This window comes from Agelaius phoeniceus, chromosome 10 (genome assembly GCF_051311805.1).
Source record: "Agelaius phoeniceus isolate bAgePho1 chromosome 10, bAgePho1.hap1, whole genome shotgun sequence".
In the NCBI taxonomy this organism is placed as follows: domain Eukaryota; kingdom Metazoa; phylum Chordata; class Aves; order Passeriformes; family Icteridae; genus Agelaius; species Agelaius phoeniceus.
Window position 1 is genome coordinate 7,221,959 of NC_135274.1, and position 17,167 is coordinate 7,239,125.

Genomic DNA, 17,167 nt, shown 5'->3' on the forward strand with positions numbered 1-17,167 from the left:
TGTCCCCAAGGAATCAACACTAGCCTGAAGAAAGCAGCCTGGAAGACACTACAAAACTAATAAATAACACTCGAGTGGGAATCCTGAACAGCACATCCTTTTAAATCATCCTGAAAAAGGTGAAGCAGTCTCCTAGGACAGCTCAAGAATCACAGAATGTGGATTCGTAGCAAGAACCATCCCAGCCAGACCCCGTGGGCTGGAGCTTCCTCCAACCATCAGGAACCTCCCCAACAGCACCAAGGCTGATGCCTTGTGCAGTGACACAGCTCATCTTGCCCTCAGGATATCACAGGGGAGCTTAATCCAGACATGAATGACACAGAGCAATGGCCAAAAATACTGACAGCAAAAACCTGGCAGAAAATTCCTGACAGCAGCAGCGTCCGGCTCAGGACGTGCCAGGGCAGCTGCTGGAGCCAAGGAAGCAGGTCAGGATTAACTCACAAGATAATGCACTGCAAAGCTCTTCCAAAACCCAGCAGCAAACTGTCATCAAGCAAATGAGCAAACAGTAAAATATAGCTGGGAGAGATGAGAGGAAATGCATCTCTAAACATCACCGGAGACCCAAATAAACTGCTGCACCAGGCGGCTGGAAAACACCGGGCATCAATAAGGCTTTAACTAACATTTACAGCTGCCAGAGCCTGCTGCAAATAACCAGAGCTAAAAGGAAAAAGGGGATAAAATGGAGGAAAGGATGTGCAAGGGTTTTCTTAAGAGCTGCTGGAAGGAACCACATCCCAGGCTGGCCAACTAAACCAGCAGGGGAACACCTTGCATGGCAAGCAAATTGGGATGGGATTGATGGCAGGGTGAAATGTGGGAGGCTGCCAAGGGAATGGGAAAGCTCTGGACATGCTGAACATCTTCAACAAATGAAGCCTTTGATAAAATAAAGAGACTATTAATTAAGGAAGGAAGGAGAGAAGAATCCTCACAACTGCCATGTTCAGATCAGTGCTGCTCAGTAATAGGTTCAAGTGGCTAAACCTGGGATAACCACGGATAAACTGGGACAGCAGGGGAGGCCTCTCCCTCAATTACACAGCATTAATATCAGGCCTATAATATGACCCTGGCACAGGTTTTCCAGAGAAGGGATGGCTGCCCCATCCCTGAAAGTGTCCAAGGCCAGCTAGGACAGGGCTTGGAGCACCCTGGGATAGTGGAAGGTGTCCCTGCCCATGGCAGAGGGTTGGACTGGATGAGCTTTAAGGTTCCTTCCAACCCAAACGATTCCATGATTTTACGATTCTATGGTTCTTGTGGGAATGATCAGATCACTTTTGCTTTTGTAGAGCATCTGTTGGCTTATACTCCCAGCAAGGGTGGTGCTTTTCAGCTCCTGCTGGAGAACTTTCCTTATCATTCCATTCATACATCTCTGTGAGACCCAGTGACACTTCCACCTCAGCCAGACGGGGTTCCAAAGGGAGTGGTTCCCCTGTGACCATGAGTTTTATCCTTGACTCAGCTGGGACCAGTCTCTGCAGGAGAGTGCAGGCAGAAGCATCAAGGGAAGCTCTGTGTGGAGTTTTCCATCCTGAGGGCTTTTCTTTCCTGTACCAATCTGAGACCTGAGGGCTTTTCTTTCCTGTACCAGTCCCAGGAACTTTCTTCAGCATCTCTCCCTCAGTTGCCTTGTCTAGACTATCACACTGAGTATCTGGGGCATTTCATAATCTTCTTAGGAATTGTGACCTTCAGTTCTGTGTTACAGTGACCTGAAAGTTTGCCCAAGAATAACAAGAGCTTTATTTTTAAAATACACAAATTCCCCCAGCTCAGCTGTTTCCAGGCAGGTCCAAACCATGCCACATTTTCCCACATCTGCAAAGTGCTGCTGTATGTGAAGTGTATTTCTTCCACCCCACTTCCTTGGGTATAATCATGCACAATTAATTTTTAAAAATTCAACAACTCAGTAATTTCTCCCCTTGTATATCCCTTCACCTTCCGGGATAAAAACAGGCAAAGAGCCAGCTCCACACAATGGATATCAGCCCTGGAAGGTGACAGGTGCCAGGACAGGCCATCCAGGAAGCCTTCAGCTCTCTCCTCTGGAGCTGGGCACATCTGCAGATCTTCAAAGCATCCTCTATGTCCAGTGCCTGCCACGCCCCAGCACAGGAGCTGATGTGAAGGACACAGTGACCTGGGTGAGGTCACAATGCCCAGCGGCCAGGACACACCTGGGAGCCACTCACATTTCCCAAGCCCTGTTCCATCCCCTCTCCCTGGAGGCTGGAGCCCTTGGTTTGTTGTTTAAGGTACAATTTAGTGCACTCCTTACCTGCTTCCTTTGAATCTAATGATCCACGCTCTCAATTTGATTTGTCTGCCTTGGAAGTCTGCTCCTCACTAATTCCCATTCATCCATCTAGTTTTCCTTGTTCCCTGCAAACTGTCATTTTTCTGACTGCAACATATTCAACTCCATCATCCCAGGCATTTTATTTGTGTGGTTCTGCTCTAATGGCGAGCGTGGCTGTTTCAAATTATGCCTTGCTTTCAGTTTTGCTTGAGTGTAAAAATGTCGTGTAAAAATGAACTACCCTCTGATGAAGGCTTTCAGCCTTCCCATTTGAGGAACAGCAGGCAGCTCTTTGATTCTGGGAGCAATGGGAGAAGGAGCAATCCAGCTTTTGTTTTACAGATTGCTACAATAGATAGCTTCCCTGTAGGAAGTGCAGCACTATATTATGCTTATGTAAAGGGTAATGACTGGGAACTTGGAGAACTCTCCTCTTTGGAAGTGCCTGACGACCAGGAACAGCAGGTGTGGAGGAAGAAGAAAGCTCCAATGCTTTTCTGTCCCGACTTTCTCTTCTTTTATGTTTTGAGACTGAGCTCGGTGTCAGAAGCGAGTCGGCTCCTGCAGGCACATGAAAGTGGAAAGGTGTGAACGTGGCAAGGAAGAAACCCAAAGGAACAGGGGGAGGCACGGCTAGGGCTGAATCCCAAAGCCTGGCCCTGAGCAGCAGCAATGAAAGGGGCTGTGCTCAGCAATAAGAGGCTCTTTAGCTCACTGTGGGGAAACTGGGCAATTACCCGAGGGGCTGGATAAGGGAGAGAACAAAGAGCTGAAACGCTGCTGGGGAAAGCCTGTGCCGTGTTCCAAGAGCAGCACAGCACAGCACACCAGCAGCAAGCTGAGGAAAACCCCCTGACACCCTCCACAAAGACATTTCTGACCCACAGGAACATCAAATACTAAAGGTGCCCCTCTCTGTCCCTGCAGAGTGAGGCAAAATGCTCCTTCCCGCTGCCAAACAGCACAATGAGGCACCACAGGGAGCAAAGCTGCACAGAGGGACCCTTTGCTTTGCCTGCTCCCGGCACAAAAGATGCCAAAGCCCCAGGAAATGCCACCAAGATGCAGGATCTGCTGAAGTCTGAGCTGAGCAAAGCTGGCTCAGGCAGCAGCTCAGGGAAGGCACTCAAGGATCCTCTGTGAGAGCAAAGACATGGGCTGGCACAGAGGGAGAAACAAAATGCAGGACACTGCTCCAAGCCAGGCCAGGAGCAGCTCTCTGGCATGAATCAGAAAATACAGCTTGCCTGGTTTGCCCCTGACTGGGAAAGTCTCCCAGCTCTGGTCCAGAGCCTTCAGGTTGAGTCAGACTTTCCATGTGGTTTTTCCAATTTTGGGGGTCACATCCATTACCTACCCTGGTGTGTGTCCAGCTCCATGATGTCCAACTCCCTGGGTGGCCTTTGGGAACAACAGAAAAAAAACCCACAATTAAGTAAAAAGCAGCAGGAAATTCCCTGAATAGAGAATTGTATGAAAGAACTGAGGAAGGAGAAAACCCCTGTGTATTCCCCTAAACTCTGTAAGAATTGTTAAAAGCAGCCAAACAAAGGGACAAGAAGCTGCTGGGACAACACAGCAATGCACATTTACTGAGAACATGGATCAGAGAAGCCCAAGGATGTGATTTGCATCCCTTTCCAGGCTGAGTTTTAGGAAACAAGCAGCTCCCAAACAAGCAAGCAGAGGCATGGTGACACATAGCAGCCATGAGTGTGCTGGACAACAAAGACCTCCCCGATGCTCTGAGAGGAAGGAAACAAAGATGCAGCAAAATGCAGACAAATTAAAAGAACTCCACCAGTCACAACAGCACGAGGACAATGGGAGTTCTAAGCTGTATGCCAAGGGAAAGCACAGACTGAAATACAAGGGGTACAGTCAGCACAGGAGATGCTACACAAGCCTAAAATAAAAGTTCATTCATGGAGCCGTGGTGCAAAAGCTGCAGGAGGTGAATTTACAGCTGATACACACAAGGAATTAGAAGAGAGAGTGACCTGCATGATCCTCACATTATCTCTGCCAGAGAAAACCTCAAATGGTGTTTAAGGAGTGGGATGTCTCCCATGCCCACTGCAGCCAGCACTGGGTGAGAGGAGAGCAGTACAGCAATATGTGACAGTAGCAATATACACTAGGAATGCACTGCAGGAAAAGAAAACCATTCTGAGAGCAACAAGACATCTCTGATCCAGCAATGTGCCCATCACAGGATGAGGTGCAAGGCAGGGGAGTGCAGCAATGAAATAAAACATTTGCTAGCACCAAGGGAATTCACCCCAGTCAGAGAGTGCACATCCAAACACAGGGGACCCGGGAGACTCTAACTGGAAGAGGAAAAGCAGGCAGCAAAGCCCAGCTCTGGCAGCAGGACACACACAGGACACACTCTGGGGGCAGGGAGCAGCAGCCTTACCGTGATCCCGATGCTGGCAGCCGGTGGTGATGGGATGGGAACGCTCCTTGGGATCCAGAGCCACCAGCAGTCCCACAAACAGCACCCCAAGCAGGGAGGATCCCTTAGAGGCTGCTAGGCTGTGGTTTAAGGTCTGGGATACAAGAATTAGGTGCTCTCTGGCTGCTACAAACAGCCAGGAGGGCAGCAGTAGCTGTGAGATGAAGCAGATAAAGGATCACACACAAGTGATTTCCCATCTTCAGCTTCCAACCCCGTCCCACGGAGCGAGAGCAGCACAGCTGACAGCCACAGATCTGAGAGACTCAGAGATTATTGGGACTTGGAAGGATCTAATAAAACCTCTTCCTAGTCCTGCTGTGCCCCGAGACAAACACAAGTTCCAGCTGCATTAAGACAACACAGCTGCTCTGTAAAACATGCAGCTCTTTCCAAAATGCCACGACGTGGAGGAAGGTAAAATCCAAGCACATAATGGCAGGGAGCAGGGGCCTAAGTCATCCCATATGGAAAACAAACAGCTATACCTGTGGTCACAGTAATCCCAGGAACAGGTCTGGCTTGCTGGTAGCCTGCTTACCAAAACAGATGCAATTTATGTTCAAAGTCAGGAAGGCTTCAAGAAGGAAACCTCAAATCACTACTGGGTGGGTTTTTTTAAAGCCACAGCTTGCAGTCCAAAATATCTCCTGTGCCTCCCACTGAAAGGGAAGTCTCAGAGCTTTGCCATGTGCTGCTGAAAGGAGGGCTGTCTCCAGGGATGCTTCTCCCCCAGAGCATTCTCCCAGCATCAGCTGGGAGTGCTGACCTTCCCCCCAAAATAAACACAGCAAGCTGCCCAAAGACATGAAAAGCATCAAAACAAATGAAACACTTGGCCAACTGCAAAGCCAGGCTTGGAAAGCCTCCAGGAGCACCAGGACCAAGTTCTCCCCTGCAGGAGCTCTCATCCATCATCCCAGTGCCCTCTCCATGCTGGGAAAGGCACCAGCAGTGCCAGCTCAGCACTGGGGCCATGACACAGAGCAGGCTCTGGATTAGGTCAGGGCATTCCTGGAGGAGCTGGAAAGCTGTAAATCCATGAGAGATAGTGCAGCAGGGTGCTGACCTTCCTCCTGACCATTCCACCTGCAATATTCCCAAAAGCACCTTTCCTGCAGGTTAATCTGGGCAGGAGTAGGGAGGCCAGAAGTCTGGCAAGTGCCAAACACCTGGAGAAGTGCTGATCAGGAGGAAGAAGGAGACATAAATGAAGCACGTGCCACCATTCAGAGACCTTACAGCAAAGCAGGAAGGAGCCTGGCATGGAGAACAACTTCTCATTTACCTGTCAGGCCCAGCCTCTGGGGGAAGCACCCAGCAGGGCTGTGGGAGGCACCCCAGGCAGCACAGGGCAGCCAAATGTCAATGGGTGAACCCCAAAATTCCAGTTGTGCTCACTCCCTGTGTTTTTGTACCTTTTACCTGGGAGCCTGACAGCCAAGCAACAGCTACCACTGCAGCAAGAGCAGGACCAGGAATTCAAATAGCTCTGAGTTAGCTGCAGGAAAGCTGAAGGAGAAGAACAGGGAAGCAAGGCAGCGTCAGGGGGAGAAACACCTGCATGGGAAGTGGAAGATGCCTTCATCCAGCATCTCCCATTCCTGTGTGACTCCTGAGGGAACAAGAGATAAAGGGGTAATGGCCTGAAAGTGAAGAGACAGCAGATTTAGATTGGATAGACAGGAGAAATCCTTCCCTGTCAGGGAGGTGAGGCCCTGGCACAGGGTGCCCAGAGCAGCTGTGGCTGCCCCTGGATTCCTGGAAGTGACCAAAGCCAGGGCTTGGAGCAACCTGGGATAGTGGAAGGTGTCCCTGGAGGTGCAACTGGATGGGCTTTACAGTCCCTCCCAAGCCAAACCACTCTGGGATTCCTTGATGAAGACAACAAACAGGTGAACTGGAATAAGTAACCTAAGAGTCCCAGAATTACAGTCTGCCTGATCCCAGGAAAAACAACCCCTTTTCTTGGGACCAGCCATGCACAGGAAGCAAGCTTAGACAATACACACACATAATACACACATCCCCACTCCTGAAACTCCCCCAAATTCTTGGTACATCCCCCTTCACGAGCTCAATAAATGAGTGGAGGAAGCTGAAACATGGAAGGAGAGAGTTGAGCAGTGGGAAAGAGGAAGAACACACAGAGGCTGACAGAGAATATCACCCTCATCACAGACAACAGCTCTTGCACGAGGCAATTTTCTGTCACCACACCAAAGATGCTCCTGTCTCAAACCCAGACTTCATGATGGGAAGTTGGTGCCAGCAGTGGGAATTCCAGCTCCTTCCAGGGAGCAGCAGGAATGGGGGGATGTCTCCACTCAGGGACCTGTGGGTACAAGGAGGTGAAGGAGCCCTGTGACTGCTCCCCCAGCCCAGCTCTCTGAATGAAGATGGGCCCCTTTTTTCCCAGATAATCCAACATTTCAAAGCCTGGGTGTCCACCACTGGGGCTGGGCAGTGGTGGGGAGGATTGATCCCCTTTGCTGACAGCAGAGACACATGGAGTGAACAGCAGAGGGGCTGGAGTGGTTATTGATTTGCTACATGACCTTGGCTAAGTCACTTAACCTCAGTTTCCTCATCTGGATATTGGGAATTATGGGACTTGCAGAGTGCCACAAATTCATCAGAGGGAACTACTTAAGAGCTCTTTATGACTTAATGGGATTTCCCACTTGAAAATTACTCCCATGAGGATTGAAGCCGTGGGACTGGGATATTCATAGCCTGACTTCTACAGAAAGTGCAGAGCTTTTTTTTTTTTTTAAATGGTTCTTTTTCCCTAAAACACCCATGTAAATCTTACAGCTCAGGAGCACACAGTCCAAGCATGTCCAGCATCAATTCTTTTTACAAACACTTTCTGAATCAATTCTGGCCATGGTAACAAGCCCCTCTCCTTGTCTGACTCATGTAGATTCAAACATTCAGAGTTGCAGACCCTGAGCTGGTGGGGAGGGATGCTCAGCTGGGTGCTCGTGGTGTGAAGTCTGCTCAAATTCACCTGCAGACTGTCACACGTGGCTCCCTGGAAGAAGTGAAAATCCAGAGGATTAAAAGCAAAAAGTAACCACAATTCCAAAGCAAAGTCACAGTTCCCCCAGGAAGGTCAGCTCCAAGGTCCAGTTTCTCCTGTGGGATGCCACCATTGAATAATGGAATCATAGGATAGCCTGGTTTGGAAGGCACTTGAGAGAGCAACCAATTCCATCCACCTGCCATGGGCAGGGACACCTTCCACTATCCCAGGTTACTCCAATCCCTGTCCAACCTGGCCTGGAGCACTCTCAGGGGTGGGGCAGCCACAGCTTCTCTGGGCACCCTGTGCCAGGGCCTCACCTTCCTCACAGGGAAAAATTTCTTTCTTATATTTAATCTAAACCTACTCTCTGTCAGTTTGAAGCCATTCCTCCTTGTCCAGGCACTCCAGACCCTAGGAAATATTCTCCATCTTTCTTGCACCTTCAGGTACTGGAAAGCCACCATTAGATCACCCAGAGCTTCTCTACTCCCGGCTGAACAGCCCCAGCTGTGCCAGCCTTTCCTCCCAGCAGAGCTGCTCCATCCCTCTGCTCACCCTGGTGCCTCCTCTGGACTCTCTCCAGCAGCTCCAGGCCCTTCCTGTGCTGGGCCCCAGGGCTGGGGCAGCTCTGCAGGTGGGGTCTCACCTGAGCAGGGCAGAGGGGCACAATCCCAATCCCTTTCCTCCTGCCCACACTGCTTTGGATCCGTAGGAAGGTTTAAATCCCTTCCTCCCCACACTCCAAGCCTCTGCCCAAGACAAACCAGGCTCTGATGTTTGCTAAGAACAACCAGTGCTCCCACTGCAGAGCAGTTCAAAGCACCTTGAGACAAGGCAGGCCAAGGGTTGAGAAGCTGAACACAAAATTCTTCTCCATGGTGAATGCTTTCCTAGGGAAGGGGAGATAAAAATACCCAGTGTTTGTGCCTCAGTACAACCAGTGCTTTAAAGGCTCTCACAGACCCATGCACAGCCCTGGCACTTGAGGACAACAGGATTAAATCCAAAGCTCTTTCCTGTGCTCACTCACTCCTCCATGGGGAATTCACTTACCAGACTGAGGAATATCTACTTCTGCCCTGTCACACTCCCTTGCTCCTTCCTCACCCTTCCCCTCGTCACCCACACAGTCACTTGATATTTATTCTGCTCTATTTTATTTGGATTTCCTCTAAGCAGACTCATTAATCTTCCCTGCAGATGCACAGCTCTGACAGCCGGGGTCTTGACACCTCCAGAGCCAGCAAAGGACATTCTCATACTCTTCTCTTCTTTTTCCCTGCTCCTTTCTCCTTCTAAAGAAACCCTTCATACCTCACCAGGCACAGGGTTTTTGATGAGAAGGTCATGTGAACCAGAGACAAGGGGGCTGTGGGGGAGGAAGGCAGGGGAAGAGGATGCAACTCCCACAAGGAACTCCCAAAGTCCCACTGAAAAGGTCAGGATGCTTTTGAGTCCTCTGCACTGCTCCCCAACACAAAAAAATACACTCAGCCCAGCGCAGAGATACTTGATAAAGAGTCTAATGAAGTGGAAAGAGTGTTGTAGGGGAAGAATAGTCCTCTCTCATCTCGACATCCCATGATGCTCCATCCAGTTGCTATGGAGATTTTAAAAGAGAAGGGGTTTTGTTGTCTTGAAGGGCCTTCTCCCTTCCCAGTAACCTTGACCTTTTCCAGGTTTGTGTGTTTGTGTGTGCATGTGTATGTATTTGTAAAAAAGAGATAAGGAATTCCATTTCTTCTTATCTGGTCATGGCTCACTGGCTGGCACTGATGCATGTGGGGGGCCGTCAGCTTGGCTCAGCACGGAGATTTGGAGAGGATAAGAGCAGAAAAAATACAGAGGGGAGCAGTTAATTAAGGCTGATATTGCAAAGGACATTGTTTGCTGGATAATGAATTCCATCCGCTCCAGAAACACAAGTGCAATTAAAGGTGTGAGAGATGAAGGGCAGGAGGGACCAGTGGGTCACTGTCACTGTACAAAGTGGCCCCAGGGGCCCTCCAAAGCTGGGCTTTCACACAAGAAAACCACCACCAGAGATTATTTCTCATAAACAAGGCAGAGGAGCTGCTACCTTGTTCTCCCCCCAGGTGAGGAAGGGCTCCCTGTGGTGTCAGTCCTTAGAGGGAGGTGAGAGCCACTCAGGTTGAAAACAGGTTGATCTAGGGGGTCCTCAAAGCAAGAGGCATGTGGAGTTAAGCAGACAGGCCCATGCACAATAACACTGCCCACAAGTTCATGCTCATTCTCTCCCCTTACCAGGAATTTACTGGTGATTACTTAGCAGGAAGTTAATTCCCATTTTTAGCCAGGTAACAGAGATGCTCAGATGTCACTAGGAACCCACTATTTTCATCCTCCACCAGCCCTCATCTATATCTAGATCCCCTCTACCCTCCCCATCTCCTTCCTGAAGGAGAGAGGGAACCTTGGTGCTGGAATTTGTGCTCCAGTTTGGGTCCCCTCCTGGCTCAAAGGCCACCACAGACCCTCTGCTCATTCTCCATAGGAGGGCATAAACCTGAGTGCCATCACCTCACAGGACAGACAAACAAGGGAGGAAAGATGATGGAAAATCATCCTTTTTGTGGGATAGGAGCCGTAAAGCTTGGCTTGGAGACCATTGGCCTGAGAGGAAGGAAGGCATGCAATGTGCCTGCCACATCCTCCACAATACCAGAGAAACCAGGCAGCCCATTCTAGCCAAGAGCACAACAACATCCAGCAGTCAGGCCTGGATTTGGATGGAGCGTTGCACAACCCCATTTTTAATTACTAAGGATTATTCATGTTAGATAAACAACCTGACACCATTTGGCACCTGGTTTGCTCCTGCTGTAGGTTAATGAGGATCTGATGTCTGGGATGGCTTTGAACTCCTCTCAATTACCAGCAGCAGAAGCATCCCTGGGTCAGCTCCCTAAGCCCTTTAGGGATTTAGCTTCCCTGTCCCTAAAGAGATCACAGATAAGGTTTATGGTCACCACTAACCCTGTGTCTGTGCCCTCTCTAAATTAACACAGCACTGACCCAGGCAAGATAAGGAATTAATCGAAATGAGCTCCCTGAGCAGTGGCCTTGGCAGTTCTCTGCTCTCCTCCCTCCAAGCCTGGATAAGCTTCCTCAGATCCTCACTGGCTTAGAGCAGCTCTACTCCACTTGCTGGTCCTGACAGCTTTCCATATCACATTCCAAGTGAGAAGAGAGTACAGAAAGAGAAAAAGAGTCATAAAAGTTTTATGGGAAAATATTTCTCTTTTAGCCAAGACTGCTGTTGATACAATCACTTTTCCATTTTCTGCAGGAGTTTGAGTGTGAGCCTCTCCCCCAGCCCATCTCTCAAGCTTATGATCTGAATTTGTTTGTCCATCCCCAGCCTGCCAAACCATTTTCAATAATAAGATCCATCTCCTCCTGCTCAAGGCTGCATTGTCTTCATATCCTTGGAGATCAGATGTCTGTTCTCCCTTTTATCACTTGAGCTGCACGTGTTTTGATTGTAAACACCCTGATAACACTCCAGTTAGCCCCTCACAAGTGAAATAATAAAGGAGAGATAACATTTCTAGACGTGACACTTAGACTGTCATCCTACCCTGAGATAACAAGGAGCAGACAGCCCGGGAGTCTGTCTTACCCCGATAAAGATCTTGTCACCATAGATACAAAAGAGATAAACTTTCTAAAATAATATCCCTGTTCATGTCACTTTGTTCAAGTTGGAAAAGTGCAATTCCTCTCCCTCTTCCCACTGGGTGTGTTTACAATTCCTGCCATGCCCATCCCCTTGGTGTGTTACAAGACAGGGATTTGTGTTTCTCACCCAGGAGGAGCAGCTGACAGGGACCAGCTCCCAGGACCAGGTTTTGGGCACCACCAGCTCTGGAAGAGGAGAAAATTCATCAAACACTTCTTGTGGAGGGTGATACCCACCACAGCCCAACCAAGCACCAGTTATCCCCATATGCTGCACCTCCCTGCTCCCAAAAATTCCCCCACACCCATGGCTGTGTGGCCCATGGCAGCAGGATGCTGCTCCCTGCAGCAGGTGCCAGCATTCTGAGCTGCCTTTCTCCATGCTGACTACAAGAGATGCTTGACATTTCTGAGTTGAGGCATTTCAGAAATGACAAACGGGCTTGCAATCGAAATGAAAACGTGTGCAGAAACATCTCTGATCAGGCTGGGAGCTGCCAGGCTTAGAAGCTGAAAGCCGAGCATTTCTCTAATAAAGAAAATAAAATGCAATAAAATTATATCATTTATTCAAGAAATACATCTGGCAACCCAAAACTACTGCAACCCTTGGGAGTTGCTTTTATTGTTTGGTTGGTTTTTACGAAAGTACTTTTAAATACTTCATGAAGTGTTTTCAAGGACAAAAACATCCAAAGGCAGCGTTTCTAAATTGACATTTTCTCTAAAGAAATGAAGTGAAGTACCTGTTGGAAGTCTACCATGTTTACTTGTCTCACTGAAGAAGCAACTACCAACACCAATGTGTTTTGGTGACACCAATGTGTGTGGTCTCACCATTGTAGAAAATGCAAGAATTTATTCTCCTCCTGGTGAATATTGACCCTGGCTTTGCTTCACTGCATATTTGCCTCTCGGGTCAATAAATCATCATGTTCATCTCAATAGAAGTCAGTATCTGCTTATTATTATATTAACCTTTCCTGGGCAGATAACAGTTGGCTTTCCCCTCTAATAAGATATTGCACAAATTGAATAACCAAGAAAGATTCCTTTGTGATTGGACTTTTTCACTACCAGCAATCTTCCTCAGTTTGAGGCATGTGAAACAACACCCATTTAGTGCACCACATGGAGCTGTCTTTTCTCCTACAAGCAGCTTTCAAAGCACACACTGATCCCCAGGAAAAGCCCAGGGATATCTGGGAGATACACATCCAAGGAGTCTGTCCTTTGGCCAACAATGTAAAAAAATGCTGCCTCATTTGGCCCTGCAAGAGGTCAGGCTTTCATCCTGGCCAGGTATTAGCATGAGCCTTCACAAAGCACTCAACACAAAGACGGGGAGGCTCAGCCAAATTTTGGGAAGGAAAGATTTGTGAATTTGTGAGGAAGGATGGCTAGGCAGAAGGACAGATGGAAAGCATGAGGATGAAGGCAGAAGGAAAGAAGCCTGGCACACAGGAATAAAAAGTGACTCTTCATTATGGAGAGAAAAGGGCAGGTGCTGAAGTGGAGTCCAGCCTCGGTCCCCTGACACGGGGCCCAGAGAACAGGAGATACCTGGTGGGGCTGTGCCTGCTGCCCTCCTGTCACCAGCCTTTGGGGATTACAGACAGCATGGCACTTCTTCAAAAGTGCAGAAGACAGCCTTGACATCCTGGCAAGTTCCTGCCTTCAATAAAAAGCAATGACTTGCAAGGCTGCATGTGAGATATGGCGACACATATGGCTGGCACGGTGTCCTACATACTGCCTGAGCTGCCACCAGCCACCTCACTGCCTGCACAGCTCCTCAGCTATTAAAGTCACACTATAAAATGTAATTTGCCTTTATATCTTAAGCTCAAAAGCGCCTTTAAATTTGATATATGCACTCCTTCCCTGAAATCTAGATTTTAACGGTGCTTCTTTCAAATGCGAGTGCTGCCCACAGGTGCCAGCCAGACTTTCTGGATAGGGGAAACAGAATGCTGGTAAAACTTAGAATAAAACATTTATCATGTTTCATTAGACTAGGCTGGAACAGAATGAAATATGTGTCATTAATCTGTTAGTCTGTGCATATCTGCCCAGTGAGGGATGGTTCACCTTGGGTACCTGCTGGGAGTGAGACCAGAGAGAGCTCAAGAGGAGGGGAAAGCCTGAGCTTTGTGGAAAAGACTGAATGAGAAGGATACTGGGCCAGAGGGCAGGGAAGAAACAGCACAAAGTCATCCCCATAATCTGTACAAAATACCCCTGGAGCCTGCTGCTGGATCCAAATGTAGTCTCAAACATCCCTCTGTTTATAAACACTCACTTCCAAAAGCTTCTGAGCTGCTGAACAAAAACAAACACCAGCCATGATATGAGATAAAGAGGAAATGAGCCAGAGTAAACCCTGTGGTGGGAACAAAGCCTGGGAGAGCAAATACAGAGCCCCAGGGGACAGAGGCTGTGGAAAGCACAGGGAAAGGATGCTCACAGGTATGGCAGGAACACCTATGGCCTCACCAAGGAGGAAGAGCTCCACCAGGTTTTCCAGCAGCATGGAGAACCAGGATGAGCTTTACAGCTTGGCAGAAACGCCCCTGAAAGACTCTGGGCTTTTCACCTCCAAAATCCACCAGAATTGTAATGCCAGGCACTTGGGCTGAATGGCTGCTGCCCACCACAAAATCCAGATTAATCCAGGCAGATGCTGAAGCCCTGGCAGCAAATAAATAACTGTAGTTAGGAGCAGTAACTGTTCCTCCTTTCCTGTGCTAGAAAATAGCTTGGCTCTGAGACATCCCACTTCACCCAAGGTGCCCAGCTTCTGTAGCCAGGAAAACCCTTCCAGATTCCAGGGTGCCTGGCTCCCTTCACCAGGGGAAGGATGGGGGTAGAGGGTAGAGGTGGGGATGGAGAAGGCAGCATCAGACACCACCAGAAACCACGGTGGGGGACAAGGTGCCACCACCTTGTGCCAGCCCAGGCTTGCTCACTCAAAAAATGTTTCTAGACATGCTCAAGGACAGGAAGAATTTCCACACAGGGAATGGCATAATTTCACCAGCTTCCAGCCTTTGGAATGCACACATCCTACCTCCCAAATCCAGGCCAGAACAGGTCAGAGGATGAGGGACATCTGTGATCCAGGGCACATTTCATCATGATGAAGCCCCCATGCCATGGACAGGAGAGTTTCCCCTGCAAAGGGAAGGAAATGGCAGCCCATGCTCTGTGGCACAAACACCACAGGGGATGATGGACACACATCCAGCACAAAAACTTCTGGCATTTTTTGTCTTGTTTTTCATGTGATGGAATTGAAGGGTTTCCTGCTGTGCTCTGAAAAGGGCAGAAACAATAACCTTTGCAATTAGCACTTGGCAGAACAAGCTCCTGTCCACAATAAATTAACGGAACCAATTAGGGGGGAGGGAAAATCATCAGATGCCATGAGGTAAATCCTGGCTCTGCCAGAGTGCAAGCAGAGGCTGTTCCAGAGCACAGCCACTCCGGGACATCCTGCTGGCTCCAAGGAGGGACAGACAAAGGCTTCCTCCCTGTGCCCAAGCTTTGTCCCAGCCAAGGGAGGGGTGGAAAGCTAAGCCACACTTCTATTTGAGACCTGTCATATGAAATTTATTGCCATGTTCTCACCTTGCTGGTGGCAGCCACATCCCAAAGGGGCCTCCCAAGGCAAGGGGGGGGGTCACAGACCAGCCCCTCAAGGGGTGAAGTTCTCAACTGTGATAGAACATTTCCTCTTAGCTTTGTTTGTTCCAAGACCTTCAGTTCCTCCCTGCTGTAGCTTGTGGCTGTAGGACACAGAGGTTCCTTGCCTGCCTCTCCCTGCAAGGGGGACACTGAGTAGCAAGGCTGGTGTCCCTGTCAAACCTCTCCAGCTGCTTGTGGCCAAGAGCTGCAGCCAGTGCCCCTGCTGAGAGCAGAGACCACCAGGATGGGGACACATCCAGCGAGGGTTCCCAAGGCTGAGCCATCCTTAACAACAAATGTGCCCTGAAATAACCAGAACAGTGATTTTTCAGCCCTTACCTAGTCCAACATGCTCCATTCTTCCATCCAACTGAGGCAGAAAACTGTATTTCAGCTTTACAAACACATTTGAGCCAGCATCCCAGGAAAGATCACTCTGATAGTCTGTTCAAATTGACTCAGACATGAGAAAAGGCATGTGCCTCAGGAAGAGAGAAAGGAACCATAAACCAGGCAAGGTGACAAACAGCAGCATGTCAGGAAGGGGAGATGTGCCTGGTGGGCTCAGCAGAGATCACTCCCAGACCCATCTGTTGTCACCTCTTCATTAACGAGCTGGAAAAAGAAGTAAAGAGCAAATAACAGAATTGGCAGACCCTGCTATATTAGGAGGTGATGCCATCCTGCAGTGAAGGACAGGGACATAAAACAAATGAGAAGACAGGTTAGAAATCAGGGTAGGAAATAAAGAACAGTGAGAAAAATGCCTCTCCACACAGATTTACAGAGGGGATCAAAACCATTCAGGCAACCAGAAATTCCCCTCTGCAAAAGGTTCTGGTATTTCAGATTTGTAGGTGTTGTTAAACAAAAGCCAAAACCATCCCCAAAAGAAAGTGAGTGTCCCTGGTTCCATGTATCAGACAATTATTTACTGTTTGCTGGGGATTTTTCCCCCTGAAAGGAAGTTCATGAATATTTCAAAGAGCAGGGAGACGAAGATCTGCCCCCATGGACACCCCACAGTCACCCTGTGGGAACAGTCCCATCACTCACTATCCAAAAGGCCCAGGGATGGCCACTTGGTCTGATTTCATAACCTCAGAGTACATTCAACTTCAGCTCCCAGGCTTTCTTCTTCCTGTCTGCTCAGAATCCCTTTTTCCTTTAATAGGAGTTACATAAACACTCAACTCCCAGAAGCACTGCTGCAGGAAAACAGGAATACTCACATGAGCCTCCAGCATCCCTCTCCAGCCAGCAAAGCTCAAAGGACCCAAGCCATGAATTCATGCATCCAGAAAAACACTCAGAAATTCTTAAGGAGACTCCATTGACTGCATGCAAAAGAAAACCCCAATGAGGAGTGATTGGGAGTGTTGTTTTTAAAGCCACATTCAAGGTGTAAGAGCAAGAGGTGCCTTGGTGGTTCACTTGGGGATCTCCTGGAATTCACCTGGATATGGACACAAAAATAAGATTTAGACAAGACAGATGCACACACAAACAGCCAAGGGGGTAGAAGGGCTAAATAAACACACAGCTCTGGGGTTTCAGTGGCTATATACAGATATATCTATTTTTATAAGTATATCTACAATATTAGGTGGATGCAGAGATGCTCAGAAATCTTTGAAGATGACCTGATGAGGTCTCAGTGTGAAAAATCACCCTTCCCAGAATTTTTTCCTCTTCTTCCTTGCTTTCTCCTCTTGGATTAGAGAGCCAGCAGACTGGACTATAAATGAACACTCAGCAACACTGGCCTTCTCCCAAGCCTTAAATTGTTTATAGCCCATTCGATCTGCACTTACAGCCTTGGATCTGCTAATCTAATTGCATCTTCTTTCTATGGCTGGGCTTTTTTCTTTTTAAACACCATCTTATCTAATCAGCACCATTTGCATTGTGTGAAGTCTGTACATGCTCCAGGAACCCAGTCAATCAGATTTAATAAATCAAAGAGCTT

General features: G+C 48.5%; 2 long non-coding RNA genes across 4 annotated transcripts; both read right to left on the reverse strand.

The window, feature by feature from the left end:
* Window positions 1-432: 432 nt before the first annotated feature.
* Window positions 433-5,978, reverse strand: LOC143694868 (uncharacterized). 3 transcript variants are annotated; one of them, XR_013183601.1, is made up of 4 exons: window positions 4,740-5,978; window positions 3,678-3,721; window positions 2,300-2,881; window positions 433-1,730 (listed from the first exon to the last, which is right to left on the reverse strand). It is a non-coding gene; the product is annotated as an uncharacterized LOC143694868 (long non-coding RNA). The 3 variants fall into 3 exon arrangements; XR_013183600.1 differs by having other exon boundaries at window positions 436-2,881; window positions 4,740-4,932; window positions 5,267-5,978; XR_013183599.1 differs by having other exon boundaries at window positions 435-2,881.
* An 8,606-nt stretch (window positions 5,979-14,584) lies between these two features.
* On the reverse strand, window positions 14,585-16,641 carry LOC143694895 (uncharacterized). The gene is made up of 3 exons (XR_013183691.1): window positions 16,431-16,641; window positions 15,538-15,813; window positions 14,585-14,685 (listed from the first exon to the last, which is right to left on the reverse strand). It is a non-coding gene; the product is annotated as an uncharacterized LOC143694895 (long non-coding RNA).
* Between the last annotated feature and the right edge of the window lie 526 nt (window positions 16,642-17,167).